The following is a 10,000-nucleotide window of genomic DNA, read 5'->3' as shown; positions in this document are numbered from 1 at the left end:
TCCCGCTCCACTCGAGACGGCAGACACCCGGGCTCTGGAGCTTGAATCGGACCTCTGTTAGACAACACAGGTGGACTTCTCGGCCTCACAAGAGAGCAATACGCCAGCGGGTGAACAGGAGAGTCGTGCCGACAAAACCCACTGACTTTTAAAACTGTCCGTCTGCCACTTGGGACAGAGAGAGGAACCTGACGAGCCTGAACACCAGCCTTGGCTGGACCGCTCGGGCCCTCCCATGTCGGACGCGAGTCGCCAAATCGATCGGAAGAGAGTACCGATTCCTCTCAAAAAGTCTGCGTGCCCGTTATTATAAAAGCAGCCCACCGGCCGCGGTGCCTTGCCCACAAACACACTTGGTGTCTGGGGTGATTCAGAGCCGCCGCGGCTCGAAAGTGTCAACCTGTTTTAAAAGTCATCGCTATGCCGGCACAGGTGACTTTCAAGTTAAAGAGTTCTCTTTATTGGCTTTCAAAAAAATCTGCAAAGTGTCACAGAGATTTTGAGAAACTCTTTTTTTTCTTTATATTATTATAATATAATATAATGTGTATATGTTTTCGAAAAGCATCCACCAGCAATCCATGGTGAGCCTCTCTCTGCTGGCAAGCTCCTCCTGCCTGAGCCCGACGCTGTCGAGGCTCAACACGATTTCAGACTGACAAAGAGTTCGAAAATTGCCGCCTGATGTAGCTTTAAATGCTGACAGGTGACTTCCGAGTGCTCTTGTAAAGGTCTCCGCTTTGAAATTGAGAGCCTTTTGCCAAGTGTCACTTTTTCAGGCACTCTTAAAGTGCACCTGGGCTGTCAGAGAAAGCTCTGAAAATCGTGTTCTCGAAAATCTCCGGGTACCCGACCAATCCCTAGGTGCCCGAATGACAAGTGTCAATTCGGCAGGACGGCCTCCCACCTCCGGCCGCAGATGCGTCACTAAATCCCCGCAACGGGGGCTTTCTCATTTCGGCATAGGGGCTTCCGCGGCCAACTCATTAACCTGTGCTCGGACTTTTTGTGCCACAAGTGCAAGGGACCGTTTGCCGGCAGCTACTCGCACCCCCCCGCCCAGGGGGGGAATCCTCTGACCGGAGATCCGAAACGCCGGCCGAATCCATCCCCGTCGGACTTCCGAAGGGGTTCCCTCGACCGACTGACTTCCGAACTCCTTTCTGGGCTTAAACGGGTGGAATTCGGACCCTCTCGCAAGGGAGCCGAAGCCCGCCAGCCCCGGGAGGCCTCGGGGCCGCCGTTTTCAAGCCCGACCAAAAAACCCGAAAAATGGGGAAAAATGGGAAAAATTCCCACTCCCAAAAGGCTTAAAAGTCGGTTGGGCGGCAGCCCGGGTCGGTCTCTGCAGACCTGGAGGCGCTGGACACAAGTCTGGTAAACAGGCTAAGTCTCGACATGCCACCTCTTACTATCCTGCAGGTACCCCGCCAATCCCCCCGGAACCGGCTGGCAATTGGCGAATCAGCGGGACGAATTTGAATTCGTGACCGACTTTCTGACACCGAATCGCCGCAAACGCGTTTCGATTTTTCGGCTTCGGTACCTCCCATCAGACTTTGACTGGCCATATCTCCGGACTCACGTGTCGCAGCCGGGACCTTCAGGCACCGTTCGACGCGTCTACCCCTGCCCCGTCGAATGGCGCCCCTCGCGGTGTGGTCCGATTTCCGCATTTTGGTCAGATTTGCCTCCAAAATTTTCAGATTGAGTTGACGAATGCCCCCTACGGGGTAACCTCTTGCCCTTTCGGACCTGGTCCCTGTGACTTAATTTCCGCCTTTTGCTCAATCGTTTCCCCATTTATAATTAATTTTAAAAATCGGGTTACTCAGTTCTGGTTTACCAGTTCCCTCTTCGGACTTAGTTTTTGGTTAATCATTTCCGGTTCACCAGTTCCCGTTTTGGACTTAGTCTCTGCGGGCCGTTTCTCATCTTTTGGTTCATCAGTTCCCCTCTTTTAATAATTTTTTGGCTGCTTTCGTTTGATCATTTCCCTGCCTTCTGGGTAACTTTTCCACCTTAGGACTTCATCGCCGCACATTGTTTTCGACTTCTGGTTGATCATTTCACCCCTTTTAATCATTTTTGTAACTTTTGGTTAACCATTTCACCCAGCTTCTGGTTAACCATTTCCCCTTTGGGACTTAGTCTGTGAGCATTCTTTTGGGATTCTGGTTAACCATTTGCCAATTTTTAAAAAATGTTGCCACTTTTGTTTAATGCTTTCTGGTCAACCTTTCCCTCTTTCAGACTTCACCGCGGCACATTGCTTCAGCCTCCTGGTTAATCATTTCACCCCTTTTAATCATTTTTGCAACTTTTGGTTAACCATTTCCCCCAGCTTCTGGTTAACCATTTCCCCTTTGGGACTTGGTCTCTGAGCATTCTTTTGGGATTCTGGTTAACCATTTGCCACTTTTTAAAAAATGTTGCCGCTTTTGTTTAATGCTTTCCCTGCTTTCTGGTCAACCTTTTCCCCTTTAGGACTTCACCGCGGCACATTGCTTTAGCCTCCTGGTTAATCATTTCACCCCTTTTAATCATTTTTGCAACTTTTGGTTAACCATTTCCCCCAGCTTCTGGTTAACCATTTCCCCTTTGGGACTTAGTCTCTGAGCATTCTTTTGGGATTCTGGTTAACCATTTGCCAATTATTTTAAAATGTTGCCACTTTTGTTTAATGCTTTCTGGTCAACCTTTCCCTCTTTCAGACTTCACCGCGGCACATTGCTTTAGCCTCCTGGTTAATCATTTCACCCCTTTTAATCATTTTTGCAACTTTTGGTTAACCATTTCCCCCAGCTTCTGGTTAACCATTTCCCCTTTGGGACTTAGTCTCTGAGCATTCTTTTGGGATTCTGGTTAATCATTTGCCACTTTTTTAAAAATGTTGCCGCTTTTGTTTAATGCTTTCCCTGCTTTGTGGTCAACCTTTTCCCCTTTAGGACTTCACCGCGGCACATTGCTTCAGCCTCCTGGTTAATCATTTCACCCCTTTTAATCATTTTTGCAACTTTTGGTTAACCATTTCCCCCTGCTTCTGGTTAACCATTTCCCCTTTGGGACTTAGTCTCTGAGCATTCTTTTGGGATTCTGGTTAATCATTTGCCAATTTTTAAAAAATGTTGCCGCTTTTGTTTAATGCTTTCCCTGCTTTGTGGTCAACCTTTTCCCCTTTAGGACTTCACCGCGGCACATTGCTTCAGCCTCCTGGTTAATCATTTCACCCCTTTTAATCATTTTTGCAACTTTTGGTTAACCATTTCCCCCAGCTTCTGGTTAACCATTTCCCCTTTGGGACTTAGTCTCTGAGCATTCTTTTGGGATTCTGGTTAACCATTTGCCACTTTTTAAAAAATGTTGCCGCTTTTGTTTAATCGTTTCCCTGCTTTCTGGTCAACCTTTTCCCCTTTCAGACTTCATCGCCGAGCATTGTTGTCGACTTCTGGTTAATCATTTTTCCCCTTTAAATCTTTTTTTGCCACTTTTGGTTAACCATTTCACCCAGCTTCTGGTTAACCATTTGCCCCATTATACTGAATTTTTCCGCTTTGGTTTAATCATTTCCCTGCTTTCTTGTCAACCTTTTACCCTTTAGGACTTCACCGCGGCACATTGCTTCAGCCTCCTGGTTAATCATTTCTCCCCTTTTAATCCTTTTTCCCACTTTTGGTTCACCAGTTCACCCAGCTTCTGGTTCACCATTTCCCCTTTGGGACTTAAGTCTCTGAGCATTCTTTTGGGATTCTGGTTAACCATTTGCCACTTTTTAAAAAATGTTGCCGCTTTTGTTTAATGCTTTCCCTGCTTTCTGGTCAACCTTTTCCCCTTTAGGACTTCACCGCGGCACATTGCTTTAGCCTCCTGGTTAATCATTTCACCCCTTTTAATCCTTTTTCCCACTTTGGGTTGGACAGTTCACCCAGCTACTGGTTAACCATTTCCCCTTTGGGACTTAAGTCTCTGAGCATTCTTTTGTGATTCTGGTTCACCATTTGTCCCTTTTTAAAAGATATTGCTGCTTTTGATTAAACCTTTCCCTGCTTTGCGGTCGACCTATTCCTCTTTCAGACTTCATCGCCGCACCTTGTTTTCGACATCTGGTTCAACATTTCTCCCCTTTTAATCCTTTTTCCCACTTTTGGTTAAGCAGTTCACCCAGCTTCTGGTTCACCATTTGCCCCTTTTTACTGAATTTTTCTGCTTTTGTTTAATCATTTCCCTGCTTTGCGGTCGACCTATTCCTCTTTCAGACTTCATCGCCGCGCATTGTTTTCGACATCTGGTTAAACATTTCTCCCCTTTTAATCCTTTTTCCCACTTTTGGTTAAGCAGTTCACCCAACTTCTGGTTAACCATTTGCCCCTTCTTACTGAATTTTTCCGCTTTTGTTTAATCATTTCCCTGCTTTATGGTCAACCTTTTCCCCTTTAGGACTTCGCCGCCGCACTTTGCTTTCGCCTTCTGGTTAATCATTTCACAACATTTTAATCCTTTTTCCCACTTTTGGTTAAACAGTTCACCCAGCTTCTGGTTAACCATTTGCCCCTTTGGGACTTAAGTCTCTGAGCATTCTTTTGGGATTCTGGTTCACCATTTGTCCCTTTTTAAAAGATATTGCTGCTTCTGTTTAATCCTTTCCCTGCTTTGCGGTCAACCTTTTCCTCTTTCAGACTTCATCGCCGCGCATTGTTTTCGACATCTGGTTCAACATTTCTCCCCTTTTAATCCTCTTTCCCACTTTTGGTTAAGCAGTTCACCCAACTTCTGGTTCACCACTTGCCCCTTTTTACTGAATTTTTCTGCTTTTGTTTAATCATTTCCCTGCTTTCCGGTCAACCTTTCCCTCTTTCAGACTTAATCGCCGCACATTGTTGTCGACTTCTGGTTGATCAGTTCACCCCTTTTTTATCCTTTTTCCCACTTTGGGTTAAGCAGTTCACCCAGCTACTGGTTAACCATTTCCCCTTTGGGACTTAAGTCTCTGAGCATTCTTTTGGGATTCTGGTAAACCATTTGTCCCTTTTTAAAAAATGCTGCTGCTTTTGTTTAATGCTTGCCCTGCTTTGCGGTCGATCATTTCACCCCTTTTAATCCATTTTTGCCACTTTGGGTTAAACAGTTCACACAACTTCTGGTTCACCATTTCACATTTTGGAACTTTTATTCCCACCATTACTTTGGGCTTCTGGTTCATCATTTCACGCTGTTTTACAAATCTTTGCCGCTTCACTTTTAATCCACAAACCGGGGCTCGCTTTCGGGTGTTGGGGGGGGGGGGGGGGGTAGCGGGTTTGGGCCGGGCACTCCACATCCCGGTGTGCGACCGGGTTCGTTCTGGTACCGCTCGGTGCCCCTCGTCCTGCTCTTGCCGCGGAAGCAAACCAGACGACCGTCGGTCTCACGCCCGAGGGGAGAGGAGGCGGAAAGCGGTTTGCAGCCTTTCGCTGTACCTCCGGCGGGCAGCGCCGCACCTCCGAGTGCTCGGTACCGTTCGCTGCGCCTCGTCCGGCCGCACGCAGCGAGCCAAACCCGGAGGAAATCGGCCTGTGCCTTCTCGAGATATGGGCCTCCGGGTGGGACGGACAAACCGGGGCCCCGAGCTCGCTTTCGGCGGCCCGGCACTCGACTTCCCGGTGTCCGAACGTGATCCTTCCGGTACCCTTCGGTGCCCCTTGCCCGACTCCAGCTCCCGTGCTGAAGCGGAGTCGGTCGGCCTGACGGCCGCCGAGTTAGCCAGCGGAAAGCGGTGCGCAGCCTTTCGCTTGCAGCTCCGGCGGGCAGCGCCGCACCTCCGGCTGCTCAGTGCCGTCCGCTGCTCCCCTTCCGGCTGCACGCAGCGAACCATACCCGGAGGAAATCGGCCTCGGCCTTCCGGAGATATGGGCCTGCGAGTGGGACCAATAAATCGGTGCACATTTCCGGCTCGGTTTCCGGCCTCGGCACTATCAGTTCACGCCGTCCGACCGACGTCGTTCTGGCACGGTTCCGTTGCTCCTTGATCCGGTCCAGCCACGGTAATCAGCCGAAGATGGTGGGGGGGGGACACATTGCCCGCCGAGTTAGCCGGAGGAAATCGGCCTCGGACTTCCTCAGATATCAGCCTCCGGGTGGGACAGACAAACCGGGGACCCGAGCACGCTTTCGGCGGCCCGCTGGTCGACTTCCCGGTGTGCGACCGGGTTCGTTCCGGTACCGTTCGCTGCCCCTCGTCCTGCTCTAGCCGCGGAGACAAACCCGACGACCGTCGGTCTCACGCCCGCGGAGGGAGGTGGCGGAAAGTGGTTTGCAGCCTTTCGCTGTACCTCCGGCGGGCAGCGCCCGACCTCCGAGTGCTCGGTACCGTCCGCTGCGCCTGGTCCTGCCGCACACAACGAGCCATACCCGGTGGAAATCGGCCTGTGCCTTCCAGAGATATGGGCCTCCGGGTGGGACGGACAAACCGGGGCCCCGTGCTCGCTTTCGGCGGCCCGCTAGTCGACTTCCCGGTGTGCGACCGGGTTCCTTCCGGTACCGTTCGCTGCCCCTCGTCCTGCTCTAGCCGCGGAAACAAACCCGACGACCGTCGGTCTCACGCCCGCGGAGGGAGGCGGCGGAAAGTGGTTTGCAGCCTTTCGCTGTACCTCCGGCGGGCAGCGCCCGACCTCCGAGTGCTCGGTACCGTCCGCTGCGCCTGGTCCGGCCGCACGCAACGAGCCATACCCGGAGGAAATCGGCCTGTGCCTTCCGGAGATATGGGCCTCCGGGTGGGACGGACAAACCGGGGCCCCGAGCGGTGGCACCCTGCTCGCTTTCGGCGGCCCGGCACTCGACTTCCCGGTGTGCGAACGTCATCGTTCCGGTACCCTTCGGTGCCCCTTGCCCCACTCTAGCTCCGGTGCTAAAGCGGAGTCGGTCGGTCTCACGGACGCCGAGTTAGCAGGCGGAAAGGGGTGCGCAGCCTTTCGCTGTCACTCCGGCGGGCAGCACCGCACCTCCGAGTGCTCGGTACCGAACGCTGCGCCTCCTCCTGCCGCACGCAACGAGCCATACCCGGAGGAAATCGGCCTCGGCGTTCCGGAGTTATCCGCCTCCGAGTGGGCCTGACCAAGCGGGGTGAACTGGAAATCATTAACCAACGTACTTCCATGTTTTCACCCGCAGAGGGCAGCACTCTCTTCTCCGTTTTAAACTGGGCCGACCCGGCTCCGTTTCGAGACCCGGCACTCGACTTCCCGGTGTGCGACCGGGTTCGTTCCGGTACCGTTCGCTGCCCCTCGTCCTGCTCTAGCCGCGGAACTAAACCCGACGACCGTCGGTCTCACGCCCGCGGAGGGAGGCGGCGGAAAGTGGTTTGCAGCCTTTCGCTGTACCTCCGGCGGGCAGCGCCCGACCTCCGAGTGCTCGGTACCGTCCGCTGCGCCTGGTCCGGCCGCACACAACGAGCCATACCCGGAGGAAATCGGCCTGTGCCTTCCGGAGATATGGGCCTCCGGGTGGGACGGACAAACCGGGGCCCCGAGCGGTGGCACCCTGCTCGCTTTCGGCGGCCCGGCACTCGACTTCCCGGTGTGCGAACGTCATCGTTCCGGTACCCTTCGGTGCCCCTTGCCCCACTCTAGCTCCGGTGCTAAAGCGGAGTCGGTCGGTCTCACGGACGCCGAGTTAGCAGGCGGAAAGGGGTGCGCAGCCTTTCGCTGTCACTCCGGCGGGCAGCACCGCACCTCCGAGTGCTCGGTACCGAACGCTGCGCCTCCTCCTGCCGCACGCAACGAGCCATACCCGGAGGAAATCGGCCTCGGCGTTCCGGAGTTATCCGCCTCCGAGTGGGCCTGACCAAGCGGGGTGAACTGGAAATCATTAACCAACGTACTTCCATGTTTTCACCCGCAGAGGGCAGCACTCTCTTCTCCGTTTTAAACTGGGCCGACCCGGCTCCGTTTCGAGACCCGGCACTCGACTTCCCGGTGTGCGACCGGGTTCGTTCCGGTACCGTTCGCTGCCCCTCGTCCTGCTCTAGCCGCGGAACTAAACCCGACGACCGTCGGTCTCACGCCCGCGGAGGGAGGCGGCGGAAAGTGGTTTGCAGCCTTTCGCTGTACCTCCGGCGGGCAGCGCCCGACCTCCGAGTGCTCGGTACCGTCCGCTGCGCCTGGTCCGGCCGCACACAACGAGCCATACCCGGTGGAAATCGGCCTGTGCCTTCCGGAGATATGGGCCTCCGGGTGGGACGGACAAACCGGGGCCCCGAGCTCGCTTTCGGCGGCCCGCTAGTCGACTTCCCGGTGTGCGAACGTCATCCTTCCGGTACTCAACCGTGCCCCTTGCCCCACTCTAGCTCCGGCGGTAAAGCGGAGTCGGTCGGTCTCACGGACGCCGAGTTAGCAGGCGGAAAGCGGTGCGCAGCCTTTCGCTGTCACTCCGGCGGGCAGCATCGCACCTCCCAGTGCTCGGTACCGTCCGCTGCGCCTGGTCCGGCCGCACACAACGAGCCATACCCGGAGGAAATCGGCCTGTGCCTTCCGGAGATATGGGCCTCCGGGTGGGACGGACAAACCGGGGCCCCGAGCGGTGGCACCCTGCTCGCTTTCAGCGGCCCGTCACTCGACTTCCCGGTATGCGAACGTGATCGTTCCGGTACCCTTCGGTGCCCCTTGCCCCACTCTAGCTCCGGTGCTAAAGCGGAGTCGGTCGGTCTCACGGACGCCGAGTTACCAGGCGGAAAGCGGTGCGCAGCCTTTCGCTGTCACTCCGGCGGGCAGCACCGCATCTCCGAGTGCTCGGTACCGTACGCTGCGCCGCCTCCTGCCGCACGCAACGAGCCATACCCGGAGGAAATCGGCCTCGGCGTTCCGGAGTTATCCGCCTCCGAGTGGGCCTGACCAAGCGGGGTGAACTGGAAATCATTAACCAACGTACTTCCAGGTTTTCACCCGCAGAGGGCAGCACTCTATTCTCCGTTTTAAATTGGGCCGACCCGGCTCCGTTTCGAGACCCGGCACTCGACTTCCCGGTGTGCGAACGTGATCGTTCCGGTACCCAACCGTGCCCCTTGCCCCACTCTAGCTCCGGCGGTAAAGCGAAGTCGGTCGGTCTCACGGACGCCGAGTTAGCAGGCGGAAAGCGGTGCGCAGCCTTTCGCTGTCACTCCGGCGGGCAGCATCGCACCTCCCAGTGCTCGGTACCGTACGCTGCGCCTCCTCCTGCCGCACGCAACGAGCCATACCCGGAGGAAATCGGCCTCGGCCTTCCTGAGATATCAGCCTCCGAGTGGGCCCGAAGAGTCGGTGGCACCCTGCTCGCTTTCAGCGGCCCGGCACTCGACTTCCCCGTGTGCGAACGTCATCCTTCCGGTACTCAACCGTGCCCCTTGCCCCACTCTAGCTCCGGCGATAAAGCGGAGTCGGTCGGTCTCACGGACGCCGAGTTACCAGGCGGAAAGCGGTGCGCAGCCTTTCGCTGTCACTCCGGCGGGCAGCACCGCACCTCCCAGTGCTCGGTACCGTACGCTGCGCCTCCTCCTGCCGCACGCAACGAGCCATACCCGGAGGAAATCGGCCTCGGCCTTCCTGAGATATCAGCCTCCAAACGGGCGTCACAAATCAGGGCACATGGTCAGCTGCAAAGCAGCGTCATTACAACCTCTCACTGCACCCCACACGACATTCCGCTTGCCTGCCTGCCGCTGCCTACTCTCACCAGCGAAACAAAGTCAGGATAACACCCCAATGCAAGCAGCTCCCTTCCGGCCAACCAACCCACACCAATCCCCTTGCCTGCCTCCCACAAATTCCACCAGCCAGGCAAAGTCAAAATCAACCCACAATAAACGCACTCCACAACGGCCATCGACCGCTATACACCCCCTTGGGCGACTATTAAGCCCGAGAACACTAACTGTAACCAACCGCAGTGAAAAGTTGAAGTGGCAACTCATTAACCAAATTTATATTTGGCAACTGATTAACCAACTTTACATTTGGCAACTCATTAACCAACTGCATTGGTGACAACTCAT

This window comes from Heptranchias perlo, unplaced genomic scaffold, assembly GCF_035084215.1.
Source record: "Heptranchias perlo isolate sHepPer1 unplaced genomic scaffold, sHepPer1.hap1 HAP1_SCAFFOLD_602, whole genome shotgun sequence".
NCBI lineage: Eukaryota > Metazoa > Chordata > Chondrichthyes > Hexanchiformes > Hexanchidae > Heptranchias > Heptranchias perlo.
This window is presented reverse-complemented; position numbering follows the sequence as displayed.